The sequence below is a fragment of the Loxodonta africana genome, chromosome 25 (assembly GCF_030014295.1).
Source record: "Loxodonta africana isolate mLoxAfr1 chromosome 25, mLoxAfr1.hap2, whole genome shotgun sequence".
NCBI classification, from domain to species: domain Eukaryota; kingdom Metazoa; phylum Chordata; class Mammalia; order Proboscidea; family Elephantidae; genus Loxodonta; species Loxodonta africana.
Window position 1 is genome coordinate 27690311 of NC_087366.1, and position 19549 is coordinate 27709859.

Here is a 19549-nt window from a genome sequence, read left to right on the forward strand (position 1 = left end):
AAAACTCAGGATGCCAGAGAGCAACAAAAGTAAACAAATGTCAAGCCCAGGGTGCTGTCTTGAATGTCTCAGTCATCCTTCATGACCGCTTACTTTCCTAAATGCCAGATTCACACGGACTAAATCTTCTCTTTATGGAGCTTCAGAATTGAATCTGTAAAATCCATGATAGAATCACACTCTCGCTCTCTCGTTACCGGTATAAGTTGAGCTGGTTTTAAATCATATTCCATGCATGTTAGTTATGAAGGTACCAGAGGGAACTCACTGTTGAACAGTCTTGCCATCTCATGATTATTTTTTCAAGACTCTGGCCTGAGACATCAGGTAAAGTCCTGGCATGGGACTTACCACCCCAAGCATGGGTTTGTCAGACTTGGTGAGGCTCAATGTCTCAACAGAGAGGCCAACTCAGTCAAGATTCACACAGCAGAGAGCTTTGGGACTTCGAGGGACTCCATCAAAGACTCTGGTTTTAGAAATCAGGGAGAAGACAATACAGTCACAATCCTGCATATAGCATAATCCTGTCCGTGGATGACTGGTCTGGGCTCCCAGGTTGGGGTCCAGAGGCAAGTCTCTAGTCCTAGAAGGGGGAAGAAGAAAGCAAAAGAATTGGGCAGTCAGCAAAGGATCAAGGGACAATGCAGCCCTGGGGCTTGAGGCATGGGAAAGAGGGCAGGAGCCCTCCAGGATGGGCTATGACTCAGAAGTTAGTGGGTAGCTTACAAAAGAGAAAAAAAAAAAAAAAAGTTGCTGTCAGTTCCAACTCCTGGCGACTCCATGGGTTTCAGAGTGAAACTGTGCTCTGCAGGGTTTTCAATGTCTGTGGTTTTTTGGAAGTAGATTTCCAGAACTTTCTTCTGAAGTGCATCTGGTTGGACTTGACCCACCAACCTTTTGTTTAGTAGTCAAGTGTTTAACCATTTGGACCACGCGGGGACTCCAGCAGGCAGCTTAAATGTGCTTGTACGTAAAGTGCTTAGAACATTGCCTAGACACAGTCAGCAATCTTCATTAGCTGTCATCATCATCACCATTATTGTTTCCATGGACTGTCCCAGGAATGCCAGATCCTGATTCTAACAACAAGGAGGCGGTGGTTAATACCTGAACACCTGGATCTCAATTCAGCAAGGTGACTGATGCTAAGCCTAACTGTGGGTGAGGCTGTTTAACTGTTGCCTTTCATATCTCTGGGTAGACCTGGGAATTACAATAGGAATGATCCATCAGGTAGAGGAAACAGGTCCAGCTGTGAGGACCTGGATGGACAGAAAATGAGGGCTGGGGCTGGTACCCAATGGTGTGGCCTGAGAGTAGCCTAAATAGGCGACTCCGGGACAGTAAGCATGGAATAAATAGCTCTCATAATGGAGCATGCACCATTTCTGTGTGGGGAAACATAAATCCTCTTGGATTGGAATTGATTTTTTTTTTATTTCTAAAATAAACACACAGGGATCCAAATGTGGATAATGCTAACTCTCTTCTCAGTAATCTGTAGGCCTCTATGGGCTGTAATAGCCCTAGATGAGTACTATCTATTGTTTGATTGAAGGTCCTTTGTGGCTGGGGTGGAGTGCAGTGTCAGATAGGAGTGTGGACAATGGGATGATTGCTGAGGGCTCCTGTGATTAATTCAGACTTTATAGAGTTAATTCAGTCTGAAACACACACGCTATCAATTCCATCTATATCAGTGCAATTGGATTTGGGGGAATTTTTATTAAAAATTTCTCAGATCAATCCAGTACAAGAGAATGACTTCCGTGCCACTCCATATCTCCTGCCAAGTACTTGATAAATTGTGTTCTACAAATGTAGATATGGAGTCATGATAAGAAAACTCACTCTTGCTGAATATTGGAATTATCCGGCTTATGTGGCAGCCAAGAGTAAAAACTGAGACAAATCCTCAGTAGAGAATTTCCAAACTTCTAGAGATTATCCGGAAAACCTGGTGGCAGAGTGGTTAAGTGTTGGGTTGCTAACCCAGAGGTCAGCAGTTTGGATCCACCAAGCACTCCTTGGAAACCCTATGGGGCAGTTCTACTCTGCCTTATAGGGTCACTAGGAGTTGGAATTTACTTGGCAACGGGTTTGGTTTTTTTTTAGAGATCATCCAGCGCTCTATGACAAAGTTTGAAGAGAAAATTAGAAACCCTTTGGTTTACCCACATATTGGTGAACATATTCAAAACAGACCTGGCCAGGTCACTCAAAGCAGAACAGCTTCCAGCTCTGTTCAGGTCTGTTCTGGCTTCTAAGTCAGGGTGACCTCTGAGTCAGACCCACTGGGTATTAGGATGGGCTTCTTGCAGAATGACCTTCTCACGTACCTTCAACATCAGGGTACGTGTGAGGATAGAGCAGACCTCCTGTTTTCTGGGGATACATCTTGCTAACTGTCTGAGGAACCAGGGGACCTGTGCCCATGCCTGTGGCCAGCCTCACTAGCTCCCACAATGGAGCAGAGGCTGGATAGGAAGCAATGGCATTAAGGGACATTAGGGTGGGTGCAGTTGCCATTGAAAGAATGAGAAGGGATGGGGCAACTTATAGCCACTGCAACCTCTTTTTGAAGTTTTGGGGTCTTTTTGGAGTAATAAGCGATAAGGTGCTGTCAAGTTGACTCTGACTCACGACAACCTTAGGCACAATCAAACAAAACGTTGCCCAGTCCTGCATCATCCTCACAATTGTCAGCCTGTTCAAGTCCCTCGTTGCAGCTATTGTGCCAACCCGTCTTACCAAGGGTCTCCCGTGCCTTCATTGACCCTCTACTTCACCAAATATGGCATCCTCCTCTAGTGAGGCCCCTCTTGATGATTTGTCCAAAGCAAGTTTTATTGCGTCCCATAAGGTTTTTATTAGCAAACTTTTGGAAGTAGGTCACCTAAGGCCTTTCTTCCTATTCTGTCTTAACCTGGAAGCTCCACTGAAACCCTTCCACCACAGGTGACCCTGTTGGTATTTGAAATATTGGTGGCATAATTTCCAGCATCACAGCACCACACAAGTTACCACAGTGTGACAAATTGGCAGACGGGTGATGGGGAGTGTTAAATAACACCCTATAAGATTATAAGTTGCCATGAAGGAGCAGTGGGATATCACAAAAAAAGTATCAGATGGGAAGAGGAAACTTAGGACTGACTTCTGGTCCTATGAATGAGTTATATGAGCATGAAAAAATCATTTTCCATTTCTAAGCCTCAGTTCGTATACCTGTAACTTAAGACGGTGGAGAGAGGGAAGACTAGGGGACATGTTAGGTCATTTTCAACTCTAATACTTAAAGTCCATGAGGCATATACCTTGCTCTCAGTGTACGAAGTCCCAGTCAACATCCACCTTTCACCTCACTGAACGCTAGATCTCATCTGTGATGCAGCCCTCTCTTCAGATGCTTTGGGCTATTGAGATAAACCACTTTTCCAAAGTAGACAGGCAATCATTTAGCCAAAAAAAAAAAAAAAAAAATGTGAAAGAAGATGAAGGCCCGTCAGCAGAACAGATGGCTCAACACACAAGGCAGAGAGATCCACAGGTGAGACAAAGGGCAAAGATGACGGAGAAGCGGGATAAGAGATGTCAGGCAGTTGGATAGATGGAATGAAGGGAAGAAGGCGCAGCCTGTGACAAGTGAAGCGAGCATATCATCAACATCAGCCTCATTCTACACGGACTACACAGAGAGGCAATCGTTCTGGGGAATTGAAACGCAGGGGTGGATAGCTCTGTCCTCCTCCCCACCTTCCCCCCTGCCCCCAATTTAAACAACAAGCGATTTTCAAAATCGAAGCAGGGAATTAGTAATCATTGAGTATACAATGGGCCATTCATTGTGTCAAGCGTTTTACATATATTAGCTTATTTCATTTGCACAAGGATCTCGTAGGGTAGGTCCTATTATTATTGTTGTTGTTATTGTTATTATTTCAGTTCTCTGGATGAGAGCCTTTAGTTTTTCAGTGGTAGAATTCTCACCTACCACGTGGGAGACCTGGGTTCAATTTCAGCCAGTGCTCCTCATGCACAGCCACCACCTGTCTGTCTGTGGAGGCTTGCACGTTGCTATGATGCTGCACAGTTTCAGCAGAGCTTCCAGACTAAGATGGGCTAGGAAGAAAGGCCTAATGAGCTACTTCTGAAAATTACCTGCGGATCACACGGGTTCGATCTCCATCCAGTCATGGGAGTGGTGCAGGTCTGGACAGCGTTTTGTTTAGTCATACATGGGATTGTCGACTTGATGGTGGCTAACAAAAAACAACATGGAGGAGAAAAACAGTCAGGAAGGTCAACTCAGCTAATAACTACCAGTGCTGGGCTGAACTTGAGTTTGTCTGACTCATCTATTTCACCCTCCCATGCTGCAACTACTTCTGGTCAATGACGTATTCATTTTCATGCCCTTCTCTAATTTCTTCCCTCTTCCCTCACCTTCTTGCCCCACTCTGAGACAAAGATCCCAGCAGATTGGAGCACAAGAAGGCATTTGTCTCACCCTCTTCTGTTTTCTCTGCCTCCTCCCCTCTGTTTCCTGGCCCAGAGCCCCATTTACAATATGGAATGTACTATGGAGGCCATCCATTCACTACATTCCTAATTTTTATGGCATTTGTGATTAAATCAACTCAGAGGCTGTGAGAAGCTTTGGTAATTAAATAATTTAGGTAACAGAATATTTAATTAATTGTAATTACATATGCCATCTTGAAAGCCATTTCTATTTTAATTTTAGCACAAGCTGGATTGTACAAAACATATTCTTTTTTTTTTTTTTTGGCCACTCAAAACTTTTGTCTCATTCTTTCCTTCTTTCCCACCATTCTTACTGTCTTTTTTCCTTGTATTTTGAGGCAAAGACAGTCAAAGGGTGCCAGTCGTGCCTTGGTTCTGTATAGTAGGGGTTGTTGTTGTTAACTGCTGTTGAGTCGGCCCTTGAGTCATGGTAACCTCATGCACAATGGGTTTGGAACGTTGCGATCCATAGGGTTTTCACTGGCTGATTTTTCGAAAGTAGATTGCCAGGTCTGTGTTCCATGCTAGAGGTAGTAGGGAAATCCTGGTGGTATAGTGGTTAAGTGCTGCAGCTGCTAACCAAAAGCTGCTAACCAGGTTGAATCCACCAGGCGCTCCTTGGGAACTCTACGGGGCAGTTCTACTCTGTCCTATAGGGTTGCTATGAGTCGGAATCAACTCGAGGGCAGTGGGTTTGGTTTGGGAGAGGTAGTAGAAATAATAATAAAATAACATAAGATAAAGTCTTGGACTGCAAGATGTATATGATCTAATTGAGAAGATAATCCATAAACCTGCTGAAATATGAACAGTATGGAAAAACCTACAGATGATAATTACATGCCCAGTCAGCTGAAATAGTTGGTCAAAGAATCTTTACTGAGGTAGTTTGAACTAGACCTTGAAAGATATATAGCATTTGTATTGATAAAGAGAAACAGGAGCAAGTCCCTAGGGGGGGCAGTCTTGGGATTTATAAAAGGTGCTTTGTATTTCTTTTCTTTTTATCCACTTCACTCACTCAACAAAGATTTTTGATCAACTATTGGTGATCACTCACTCAAACAAACTTCGGCCATGCCCTGTGCCTTTACATCTGAGCTCCATGAGGACAACAGAGTGATACTCTGCTTTCCAGGCGTCTCAGGTGTTTCAGGCAGCCCCAGTGTCTTAGGTTCCCTCAGCTGCCAAAACCAGACACCACAAACTGGATGGCTTATAAGAACAGAAATTTTTTGTCTCACAGTTCTGGAGTCTAGAAGCCCAAATCAGGATATCGGCTGTGCTGATTCCTTCTGAGGGCTCTGAAAGAGGAACTGTTTATGCCTCTCTCCTAGCTTATGGTGGCTCTCAGTAATTCTTGATGTTCCTTGGCTTGTATCTGCCTCTGTAGTCACATGGCTGTCCTTTCTCAGTCTCCGTCTTCCTCTCTTAAAAGGATACCAGTCTATTGGATTAAGACCCACCCTATTGCAGTATGACCTCATGTCATCCTAACTACATTTTTAGAGACTATTTCCAAACAAGATCATGTTTACAGGTACTGGGGGTTAAACTTCAATATATCTTTTTAGGGGACACTGTTCAATCCATAACGTCCAGCAACTCAGAGCCCAGCTACTCTCACTGCAGGCTGAGGATGTCCACTGCCAGCTGTGACAGTCCTGGTTTTGTCCTCATTTGACCAGAGGCAGGACCTTGCCTAAATGTATAGTGCTTAGGTCACAACTGTATGGGGGACACAAAAGGTGAACCACACCTAGTAGATCTCCAGCCCTTTTGCCATTCTCTCATCTTCAGCATCGCAGTGGGGCTCTAAATTTCCAGTCAAGCCAGGGTCCTGGCAGGGTTCCTGAAATGCCTTTGTCTGGAATGTTAGGACTGATGATTACACCTTGCACCCAACATCACATCCTGAGTGGCATCTCAAAGCTGGACTCTGAATCTGCTCTGGAGATGTATATTTTCTGACTTCCATTTAGTTTTTGCCCTCTTAAGTCTTCTTATCAGGAGGAATTCTGATTACACTGCCAAAGGGGAGCTAAGTGGTGGCTATTCATTTGTTCATTCCTTTTTTTGTTTTATTTACCCATATGTTTGTTCATAAAACATGTCAAGCAGCTTCTTTGTCAGGCACTGTGCTAGGATTTGTGTGATATAAATGAATACAGAATTCTATTCTCAAAACCCTTGTAGACAAATGGAGTTTTACCAGGCACAGAAAAAAAAATTACAATTCCAGATAAGCTAAGTTTAACAATACGTGAAAGGGGAAGATGTGTCTAACTCAGTTTGGGGAGTTGAACCAAACCTGAAGATGAATAATAAATTATTGTAAAGTGAAGAGAAGGAGGTAAACATTCTAGGTAATGGAGGGAGCGAGTAGGAGGTGACCATTCTAGGTAGTGGTATTAGCTTATGCAAAGACACGGTGTTAGGTGCTTAGGAAATGGTGCTTGTTTCTTCCCTTTAAGGAGACAATGTGGTTAAAAGCTATGCCCATGACTATTTGTCCCTTTGAGCAGGAAAAAAAAAAAGCCTGTTGCTGTCGATTCCAACTCACAGCGACCCTATAGGACAGAGTAGAACTGCCCCAGAGGGTTTCCAAGGAGTGCCTGGTGGATTTGAATTGCTGACCTTTTGGTTAGCAGCTGTAGCTCTTAACCACTACACCACCAGGGTTTCCAAACCAAAGCCTTTGCCGTGGAGTTTGACTCGTAGGAAATCCTGGCAACAGGTTTTTGAGAGATAAGGGTCACCATATTTTTACATGGGGAGGCAGCATGGTATAGTGACAAAGTTTCGATCTGATATTAGAAGTTCTAGATTTGAGTCTTGGACACCAGATGCTTTGGATTTGAATTCTAGCTGTACCATCTCTGTGGTCATGGGCAAGTCACACATTTCCCATCTCATTCTTTGTTGTCTGTAAAATAGACACTATAAGACCAATAAGGATCATTCTCAGGACTAAATGAGATAAGACCCACTCTGCTTGGTCTGAAACAGGCATTTAATAGAAACTACTATTATCATTTTTAATGTAAAAAATTTTTGTAAACTATTAGGTATTTTTCAAATATAAAAAATTACTTAGTTTCTGCAGGATATAGTAAAATGCCAGCCCTTAATTCTTGGTTAGTTTACCAGCATTTCTATATCTTAAAATACTTTTGTTGTTTAGCCTTGTCTAACCATGCTGTTGTTAGGTGCCATCGAGTAGATTTCAACTCATTAGAACCCTAGAAGACAGCGTAGAACTGTTCCATCGGGCTTCCTAGGCTGTAATCTTTATGGGAGCGGATTGCTAGGTCTTTTCTCCCTTGCAGCGGCTGGTGGGTTCTGTTAGCAGCCTAGCGCTTAACCATTGCGTCACCAGGGCTCTACTGTTTAATCATGTAAACCCTATTTTCCAAGTGAAACGAAAGAATCTAATGTTGACATAAGAGTTTATGTTAGAGCAAGGATGGCATCAACAATCCTGTGGTAAGAGCCAGATGTTCCACTTTTTCAGCCTACATGGACACCTGATAGAGTTCTCCGTTCTTCCCGACAGTAAACTGGCGAGGACAGCCCTGGGGACAGGGAGGAACTGACTCTACTCACACCATCTATAATTTCCTGATTTGCTAAGCACTCTTGTCAAAGCTGTTTTTTGGTTTGCAAAGTTTCCCCCAAGTGGAGCAGCTCTGTTGATAAGGAAGAAGGTGCAGGAATATGCTCACTAAACAGCCTGCTCTACAACAGTGTTGTTTGATCCTAGGTGACCCCCACCCAAACACACACACACACACACACACACGGCCTCCCAGGATCAGGAGCTTCTACAGAGCTGGTTTCTTCTCACAAGGTTCCTTGGGGGCACTGTGGTGGTATTTACCTCTTCTTATCTCTCATGATACTGATATCATTAGCAACGATGGGTGGTAGTAGCCATACATGGCCTCCTGGTCTTTCTAAATAGGCTTAAACATGAGTTTCAAATTTCATTTTTTAAATAAAAAAAGCCGTATATCCTTATTATATAAAACAGTGTAGGGATGTAGAAAGAGTTAATATCCTTCTAACCTCTCTAATTCCTCTCAGCTGAGACAATCAGTATTAACAGTTTGGGGCGGGTATTTTTCCACAGTATTCTCTATGTTCGCACATGCACTAACATACATACTACCTAACACACACATACTCACACCCTCACATGTACTCATACCCTCACACATACATACACATACTCACACACACACTCACACAGACACGTTTTTCTATTTGTTTGATTTGACCAAATGGGATAATTCTCTACCTACCTACTGCCACTGATTCGATTCCAACCTCATAGTGACTTTATAGTACAGAGTAGAACGGCCCCATAAGGTTTCTAAGGAGCAGCTGGTGGATTTGAACTACCAGTCTTCTGGTTTGAAGCCTGAGCTCTTAACCACTGCACCACCAGTGCTCCATTCTCTACATATTATCCTACAATTTGCCCCCAACCTATAGACCTGTCTATGTAAATTATCATTTATTGCTACATAACAATTATTTGTAAGGATGTATCACAATTTATTCAATCATTTCCTGATTGATGAGATTTCAGACTATTTCTGGTTTTTTACTCCAACAAATAAAGCCAGAATAGTCTTGCATATGTATTTCATATATATATTTATGTGTTTGTATATACATATATGTGATGTATGTGTATACATATATATACATACTCACTCCTCATTTATTGACATGGATGGCTAGTTTCCAAAGACCAGGTCATTATGCAAAAACCACTGTTATGCAAAAATGGAGGATGACCACATCAGATCACAATGGAGGATGATTACATCATTATGTAACTGCCAGATAACATCACTACATAATTGCCAAACTACTGGGAATCATGGCCCAGCCAAGTTGACACATAACCTTAACTATCACAGCCAGTGTTACTCTCATCTCGCTCCTCAGTATTCGTTACTACCAGACATACATCTTTTATGTGCAAAAGAGTTGAATAGTAGATTTTTTCTATTGCTGTAAATGCAAAATGTCAGATAAGTGAGCAGTAGGTGTATATATATATATATATATATATATATATATATATATTTATAATGAAGGCTCACCAATGAGGGATCACTGACTGGAGTGGTACTTTTTTAATTTTCATAGGACATTGTGGGTCACTTCCCACAAAGGCTGCAGCCCCCACCATCAACATTTGAGAACACCCATCTTTCCATATCCTTCTTAGTCCTGGGTAGTATCAGTCTTTTTTAATTCTTGCTAATTGGATGAACCAGAGATGAACGAAATTAATCTCCTTTCTTCCAAAACTCCTCTACAGAATAGTCAGATGACAATTGTGCAATGCCAATTGACCATGCAGGGGGCCGGGCCCTGTCCTGACCCTCTCCTTTGGTGAGAATTCAGCAAGCCATTCAGAATACCCTCGTTTTGCTAGCAGAGCCAAGCTGAGTTATCACGTAGAGTTAGGAACACGTGTAAATTTAGTGTGAAATGGCCCTGGCAGCTATAAAAGGTTGTGTTTTATTCATTAAAAGGAGGCCTAACAGTGAAGCTAAGTACCATGGTAGGAAAGGGAGTCCCTAAACCCCTGCGGAGGGACATTTAAAACAAAGTCCGGAACCTCCTGTCTGGTAGTGAGGAGAGAGAAGGAAAGAGAGGCAGGGAGGGGCATAAAGACCCAGAGGATGAGTGGAGTCATGTCCAGAGCCTTGACAGGATTGTGGCAGGACTAACAGTGAAATATATACAGCACCTACCCCACACCTGCTACATAGTGATCACTTTAAAAATTATGATTGCTATTATTATCATAATTATCCAATTGCTAGAAAAGGACATGTTTGGTAAAGTAGTAGATCAGCAAAAACAAGCAGAACCCTCAGTGAGATGGATTGACACAACAATAGCCTTAAACGTACCAACAATCATGAACACGGCACAGGACCGGGCAGTATCTTCTTCTGTTATTCATACGGTCACCATGAGTCAAGGCCAAGTCAACAGCAACTAACAATAACATTATTATTATCAAATGAAAAAAACAGCGTTTTTTTCAGCTGCAATTTGCTACTGAGAAACACTTCCTTAATAAACTGCGATTTGAGGAAAATTTCAATTAAAGGCTTTATCAGTATGCAACGTCTAGGAATAAGACAAGAGCCCATCTTTTCTGCAAGCTGGAACAAAAGACTCCTTGCTAGAAAGCAGAATGGGACCTTGCTATTGCTCAGATATGTCCTTGGAGGCCAGAGGCATGGAGGCGACATTTCACTCCCAGTATTTTTCAGCCATGAAGCCCTAAGCTTTTTCAGCTGGGAGATCCTCATTCCTAGACTTGACCACGCGGTTTAGTGGACATGGCAAGGATGTCTTCAGGTTCTGTGTGTGGTCAGAGGTGGCCTGGGGTGTAACTTTTGGGCAGAGGTCATATCAGGAAGTCCCTCCCCAAGGACTTTGTATGTGTTTGAGGTTCAGCTTAAAGAGCTGTTAATAAATGATTTACTGAATAAGGAACCATGTGCTCAGTTATTGGCACTTTTATTTTCCATAGGTACTATGTATGTATTGGGTACTATGCATGTATTGGGTACTATATATGTATTTCTATTCATTGACCCTACTAATGATGGCATCTGCCCTATTCTAATGCTTTACAGACCACGCAACAATACCCACTACCATTGAGTCAATTCCAACTCACAGTGACCCCATGTGTTACAGAGTATAACTGCTCCACAGAGTTTTCTTGGCTACGATCACTAAGAAAACAGATCACTGGGACTTTCTTCCACGATGCCGCTGGGTGGGTTCAAGCCGCCAACCTTTATGTTAGTAGTCGAGTACAAACTGTGCCACCCAGGGACCTCTCCCAACAATAAAGGTGAGCTTTCAGCACCCCAAGGCTATTTTTAGCAATCTGGCTCTCCTCTCTAACCCTATTTCCAACTCATAAAATTCTCAGCTTCCAAATCTCAGCTTTGACTTTTTGACCATGGTGTTGGTTTGGGCATCTCAGTGCTGGCTCTGAGGTTTTTACAGACCCTCCTGTAGCCCCTCTCAGACCCCTACCTCCACCCTTCTGATACTCAGTGCCTGTCCCCAGCCTTGTGACTGCAGAGGGCTTAGCCAAGGCCGTCTCCACTCTCACCCTCTGCAGCTGGGAAAATTGCTCCCCCTGATAAAATGCATTGGCCATTTCACTACATTTTATTCTCCGTGGTCCTTCCCTCACATTTGCGCATTTCTTGTGTTCATGAACTGCTCCCTAGGAGTCCGTTTATAGTGTGCCACCTGGCCCTGACATTCCTGCTTGCGCCTGGAAGCCTGGAGGAGGGCTGTGAGTGCCCATCACTTCCAGCGATTAGAAAACTTTACAGCCCAGCTTCCCACGGGAGCCTGTAATAGAAACATCTTGGCCGGGATCTGTAAGACATTTCCAGTGTGTCGATCCTGGTGACCATATGTTAAAGCAACGGAATGAGAAGCTCAGTCGCTGGAGGTGGAGAGGAGGCGAATCCTCTTCTCTGCTATCAGGGTCCCTGGGCACAGCAGACAGCTGGGGCGGGATGTAGCTGCCACGTGGTTGCTCCCGGGCACTATCGAAAATCCAATCTGATCCACTCCAACTGGGCTATTACACTCCAGCCCTGATAGGATCACACTCTCAGAGCACAGGGTAAAATTAAATTTGAGGAAAAAATGAGATTTCCTTTGTTTTCTGCAGAGTTCTGTAGATAAGCCTTCGCCACAACTTGACCTTGATGGTCGCAGGAAGCCCCTCTGCAGGCCCGTGGGGGATCTGATAGACAAATTAAATGAATTGGTGGTTCCTCTGCCTTCCTGCTTGGCATTGCCGCTGGCAACTACAGGGTCCTCTCTCCATCTCCCTTCAGGCCAGCACCGGGCAAAACTGCAAAGTACTGTCAATGAAGTTTGTCCCTTGTGGCTCTCCATCCCCTTCTCTTTGATTCCTCCTCCTTTTGTAAATACCCAAACGTCCCTGGGTGTTGCAAATAGTTTGTTCTGCTTGACTACTAACCTCAAGATTGGCAGTTGAAACCCACCCAGCAACACTGTGGAAGAAAGGTCTGGTGACCTGCTTCTGTAAAAATCACAGCCAAGGAAGCCCTATAGAGCAGCAGTTCTACTCTGTAACACATGGGGTTGCTATGAGTCAGAATGGCTTGATGGCAACAGGTTTGTCGGTCCTCACTCTTCGGTCACCAAGTGGCAGCCACAGGCACCAAACCCAGAGTCCCAGGAACCTGATACGGTCATTTGAGCTAAAATGTTGTCGTTGCCAGTTGCTGTCAGTCGATTCTGACTCATGGTGATCCCATGTGTGCAGAGTAGAACTGCTCACAGGGTTTTCAAGGCTGTGACCTTTTGGAAGCAGATAGCCAGGCCTGTCTTCAGAGGTGCCTCTGGGTAGATTCCAACCACCAACCTGGTAGTTGAGGGCTTAACCATTTGTACCACTTAACTCTTTATCTCTTTCCTGTAATTCCTTTAAGTGGCCTCTAACCAGAGAAGGAGTAACTCAGGCACAGATTTCAGAGATCCTGATGAGGCTCTCGAAAGCAGTAAGAGAGGTTCCCCTCAATCCGATCTGAATCGCAGCACCTGGACCCACTTTTGGGGAGAAGGATGAACCCTAAAAACATGCTTTCCTTGCTGGCCTGTGGCGGCATTTCTCAGACAAGCTGCATCAGAGTCACCGGGGCGCTGGGAAAAGTGCGTATTTTTTGTTCCCTGCTCGGAATGACTGGATCAGAATCTCTGCCATGGCTTCTAAGGAAGTAACCTTCTGAGCCTGCACTGGTGGGATTCTAAGGCACAATTCAAGAGCCATTGGCTTGAGCCTCGGCCATCTCTCCCAGTGGTCCAGGCTCCTTCAGACCAGCAGGCGTCTGATGGGTTCTCTCTGGGATGCCTTGTGGGCCCCCCGTTTCTCCTAGTGGCTGCTATGGTAAGGACCTGGGGCTCTTAGAAATGTGCAGCTTCCTCTCAACCAGTTCTCTTAGACTCTCTCCAACAGCGAAAGTTGAGTCTTTCCTAAGAACATGTCTGGACTGTAAAAATGTTAAGAGAGCCCCAGGTTAACTTGAATATTGGACTGATCTTACTCATAGGTGGGGTGAAGGTGACAATTACAGTAAAACCTGTGTAAGTTGGAACCTGCGTAAGGTGGAAACCTGTCAGAGAAGGAAAACGCAAATATTTTCTCCAAAAAAATAGAAAGCAATAGAAAAATGGCAAGACTCCACCCTGTCAAAAGCAGAAAACTTCCAAGACTCAGAAAAACAAGGCCGGTGAGTTCCGGCTCTCACAGGTTTCACTATATAGTGACAGCTGCTATTCATTGAAGGCCTATCAAGTCCTAGAACTGGTAGAGACTCTTTGTAGTTATAATTTCATTTATTTCTCACAATTTCCTTACATGATGGGTAATATTATGCCCTTTCTACAGGTGGGGAAAAATGTGGCTCAGAGAGGTTAGTGTTCCTAAAGTTATACAACTAGTAACCAGTACGCAGTGGTAGAACTTGAACTTGAATGTATCTGAATCAAATAACCCCTTAAGGAATTTGCACATTTATAGAGCCAAATCCTTTTTCAACACACCATTTCATTCTGATTTTTATGCCAACCCTGTGAGGCAGACAGAGTGAGTTTTACAACTTGAAAAGCTGAGGATTAGAGGAAATGTTAATTCCAGGCCACATATTAGAAAGAAACAGCTGAGATTTGAACTCGTGGCATTTTACTCTCAATCCAGTGTTCTTTCGTTCATGATACTCTGCCCTCCTGCCCACACCCATCTCAAATTATACTCAAGAGGAAGCAATATGAACTGTTACTTTAGATTTACAAGTTATTTGTATGTTAAGGGAGTCCGTGGATGGTGTGAATAGTTAATGCATTTGGCAGCTAACCCAAAGGTTGGAGGTTCAAGTCTACCTAGAGGCACCTTGGAAGAAAGTCCTGGAGATCTACCTCCAAAAACACAGCCATTGAAAATCCTATGGAACCCAGTTCTACTCTGACACACGTGATGTTACCATGAGTTGTAATCAGCTCCATGGTGACTAGTTAATATGTTAAGACATGACTATCTCAGTATGTGTAAATATATTAGGCTCATTAGAAGTCACATGCATTTCTTCATTTTGATTTATCTTCTGGTTATTTCCCTTCCAAGTACTGACTGAGGGCTGCAGTGGGGAATGGGTGTTTGATCAGGATTAGGGACAGGGAGAGGTTCATTTGGAGAAAAAGAAACTTAGGGCTCAGGCAGCCTTGGTAGGTGGCTCTGACCTTCAGGAACCAACTTGAAGCCTTTAAGCTCCAGGTAGCAGAGGAGAGAGAAAGCCAGCTTAGTGCTGAAGGATCGGCAGAAAGGGTAAGATGTGCGTGGAACGGCCTGGAAGCAGTGGCTTCACAGCCATGACCTGCCTGCATGGGATTTGTGTAGCTTTCATTGACCTATGGTTGTTGTTGCTAGTTTCTGTGAGGTGGGTCTCAACTCATCCCAACCCCATGTGCAATGAGGTCAGACTTTTGTGATGACCATTGCAATGCATAAAGTTTTCTTTGGCTGATTTTCAGAAGTAGATCACCAGACTTTTTCCTAGTCCATCTTAGTCTGGTTGCTCCACTGAAGCCTGTTCACCATCTTAGCAACACACAAGCCTCCACCAACAGACAGGTGGTAGCTATACATGAAGGGCATTGTCTGAGAATTAAACCCTGGCCTTCCTCATGGAAGGTGAGAATTCTACCACTGAACCACCAGTGTCCTCCTCCCCAATAGTTATTGAAGCCTATTTCTGGATTGGAGAAGGGGAGGAGGGAGAGAAGGCAAACATCACCAGCCTGTTCTTGTTCCTGTTTCTGATCACTTTAGCCTGTGGGGAGGGCTGGGGGCAGGGGCGGATGGGCCAGAAATCCCAGAAGCTCATGCTGACCTCCGAACCAGGCTCTCTGCAAAGACGGAGCAGTCTCCAGTGAGAACTCTTGGGTTGCAGCTGCTCCAGACAGCTCACCTGCACATGTGCTGCGAGGAGTGACTGGAGGTAGTGGGGATCCCTTTAATAACAGCAGAGACGTCTCTAGGGAGAAGAGCAGGATTCCAAGTCCTAAGCGGAGGCTCTGCTTAGAGCAGCTCTCACTTCCTACAGCTCACCTGCACCTGTGCTGCCAGGAGTGACTGGAAGTAGTGGGGATCCCTTTAATTACAGCAGAAACAGTTTCTAGGAAGAAGAGTAGGATTCCAACTCCTAAGCAGAGGCTCTGCTCAGAGCAGCTCTCACTTCCTACGGCAGCTGCATCTGGAGGCCTATGGGAATTCCACTCACCAGGACTGGGGGCGACCTACAGGATAAGAAAACCTTTTTTTCCCAGATGCTGCTGGCCGACCCAGTGTGAGCCAGTGCCAGAGAGCATTCGCCCACCCTTACCCCAAAGCAGTGCAACTCCTAAGATCCCTTTTGTTAGCATTTACATATTCCCTTTGATGGGCCCCAACCTTCAATTCTGATATCTGATTCAGTTCTTGCCTCTATGATATGCAGTTTTCCTGGCAGTTGGGAAGGGGTGCTTTAAAGACGGAATGGGCAGAAAACTCACCCTGTTGTATTTCACGGTTGTGGGTTATTTGAGAAGAAAATAAATCACCAAAAAGGATTACAAGGGCTGACTTGGGAATCACAAAAGCCAAGTTTGCAAGTACTGGAGGCTCTTGGGAGCTTTCCCAGGTAAATAGAGATCTCTTCCTCCCCGGACTTCCTAAGCTGCAAACCATGTTTAAATCCTTGTTGTCAGAACATCAATATCTCTGGTTCAAATTAGGACAAGAACGCAGAGTTGCTCCTGAGCTTTTACCCATCTAATAGTTCTCCAGAAAGTTGGGAACAACCAGGTAATCTAGAGCAGGAGGTGCTCAGCTGAAGGGTTATTCTTTCCATAGAAACAAGGGGGCACCATAATGTGGTGAGGCAATTGTCAAACAGAACACAATTGTCTTTGGAACTCTAAATATTTTGTTTGTACTTTTCTTAACCTGCCTCTTGGTGGTCCTCTACTCTCTGCACCAGGAGCCTATTGATCCTTTTAGCGCTCTCTTACCCATTTTCTGAAATGAATTTTATAATCTTATTCTTACTATACTGTGGATGACTGATGAGTTGGGGTATGTCATTAGATACATTAAGAAGTGCTGGCATGTAAACTGGGGGGGATGTGGGGCAGTTATCGGGGGTCAGGGGAGAGAATCCTATACAAATCAATCTCTGATGGTGAAATTCTATGGAATTCTATGTACTAGCAGATCTTGAGAACCAGATTATGTCAAGTGGGTATATGCCTCTTCCTAATCTCATTGAAAGGAATAAGAGTCAAAAAAAGCAGAGTAGCGCAGAGGGAAGAAACCCTTGACTGTGTCAAGAGACCTAGACCCAAGCCTTGGGTGTATCTCTAACCATATGTGGGTCTTGGAGCACTTCAGTGAGCCTCAGGCTCATCTGCTATATGAGGAGATAGAACTAGAAGACCCCTAAGCCAATGCGTCCCCTAACATTAATCATAAATACAGGCAAATTAGACCACAATCTCTAAGGTCACTTTCGTCTCCTGCTGGTGTCCTCCCCACCACCGTCTTCCCTCCAGGCAACAGTACTGTGAAAAAGCATCACCTTCTGTACCCCCACCAAAGTGAGACCAGAGCAAGAGGCCTGCTCAAGACATTGGGACACCTGAAAGGCTAAATTTGGGGATAGGAAAGTTTTCCCTGAAAGTCTTTTATTTACTCATCCAGGGACTACATCAGGTACTGGGCGTATAGTAGTGAGTTAGACAGATGAGGTCCCTGCCCACACAGAGTTTGCAATCTACCAGGAGTATAGACAGGTAGACCAGCAGGAATAGTTTGGGACGCCATAAGAAAAAAGATGAGGGCCACCAAAGCAGCCTAGAGGGTTGCAGGAAGGCTTCCCAAAGGAAGAGGCGAACAAACTGAGACCTTGAGGATGAGTAGGAGTTGGCCAAGTGAAAGAGTGTGAATGGAGTACGAGAATCAGGAATCGGGTTAGAGGGTATTGCAGGGAAATGCCTGGGAGAAGAAAGCCTGGTTAAAGGAGGGTTAGTATGGTTAGTCCCACAGTGCTTGTTGGAAAATGCTGAGCAATGGTGGCCAGGGAGATAAGAGGTGCCAGACCACCTGTTCCTTTGTATGTAGTTCTTCTAAACAGAATGAGTTCTGGAGGTACCAGATGCCCTGGCTCTGCCACACTTATGAACACCAATGTCTTACTACAGAGAAACATTCGTGGAAGATTCAATAAGGAAATGAGAGCATGGAAGGCTTTTCTGCCTGTAGTGCACCTTCCATATTCAGAGTCCCAAGACTCATTTATTCCTCAAATATTTATTTAGTGTTCAAAGTTCTACTGTAAGATACAGAAATATATAACAATAATACCCAACATTTACCCAACCCATATTATGTACAAAGCACTATGCTTAGTGCTTTGCATAGATTATCTCCCCAATGCTCTTAATAACCTCATGTAGTGAGCACCATTATTCTCCTTGTTTTACAGAGAAGGAAACCAAGCCTAAAGAGGTTAAACAACTTGCCCAAAGTAAATCAGCCTGGAAGCTTGGGGCTGGGATTCGAACCAGGGTAGACCCAATTCAGGGCCACGCCATTAACCTCTGTGCAATAAACATCCTTGCCTCCAAGGAGCTTATAATCTAGTAGGAAAGACAGGACAACCATAACTGAAAGCATGTTGAGAGTCTCTAAGTAGTTCTTAGAGAAGGGATAAGGTGGGCTGGGGTTAAGGGTGAGGAGCAAGGAGGAGGAACAGGAACACTTTCAATAAGGGAGTTGAATTTGAGCTGAACCTTGAAGGACAGGTACCTAACGACATTAACAAAAGCTAACAGTTATTAAGCACTTTGTGTCAAATTCTGTGCCAATGCTTTACACAGCAACCTGTAAGGTAACTACCGTTATTAACCCATTTAATACATTGAGAAATTGAAGGCACAGAAATGTTGGATGCAATTTGGACTGATGCACCTGGGAGTTAGGGAAATGTCCAGAGGGAGAAAACATCATGAAATGAATGGAGGGGGAAACCACAGGGGTGGGCTTGGGGACAGTAAATAGCTAAACTTAGTGGGGCTGTCAGGTCCTTGAAGGGAAGTGGTGAACAACACCATGAGAAAGGTCAGCTGGGGCCAGATCACGGCAAGTGGAAAATTCAAGCCAAGAGTTTGGACCTGGTTCAGTAGGCAATGAGAAGGCATTAGAAGATTTTAATTTAATCAGGAAGATTAACCTGGCAGCAGGATTCAGGCAAGAGTGAGGATGGACGTAGGCGGGGAGACGAGATTGGGACCTATTACAATAAATCATGCCCAACAGTTGGTGAACAATCTGTATTGAGCCCTTACAATGGGCCAGAATAGAATGATGAGGCAGAAAGAAGAGGTCTCTGCCCTCCCGCAGTTGACAGTTGAGGACAATGGCAATGAAGGCCTGAAATAAGGCAAAAACGATGGCAGAGAGAAGAGGGCTGGCTATAATAGCATTTCACATTTAGAAGCAATGGGACATAGCGATTGAAACATTCAGACTGCTCTCCACAGCTGGAAAATGAAACGTACCTGGGGGTTAAGGGCCAACCCACCTGGAAGCTAAGTATGAGACTAAAAATAACAGCTTAACTGATAAAGCAAGTTGGAGCTTAGAAGAAAGGGCATTTCACACACTTGCCCAGCCCAGTGAAGGGATCAGCGGCTGTGGCTGCTGGAGCATTCACTGGACACCAGACACCAGGCGGGGGAGGGTATAGCATGACTGGTGGGACTAAACTTCAGGAGCTCATCCTGGGTCCTTAGTCTTTGAACCACCTACTCACCACTGCTCTGCTGACTGTTCAGGTTTGGCTCTTGCAGCCCCTCTGCTTCTCTTCTCTCCCCTCCTGCTGCC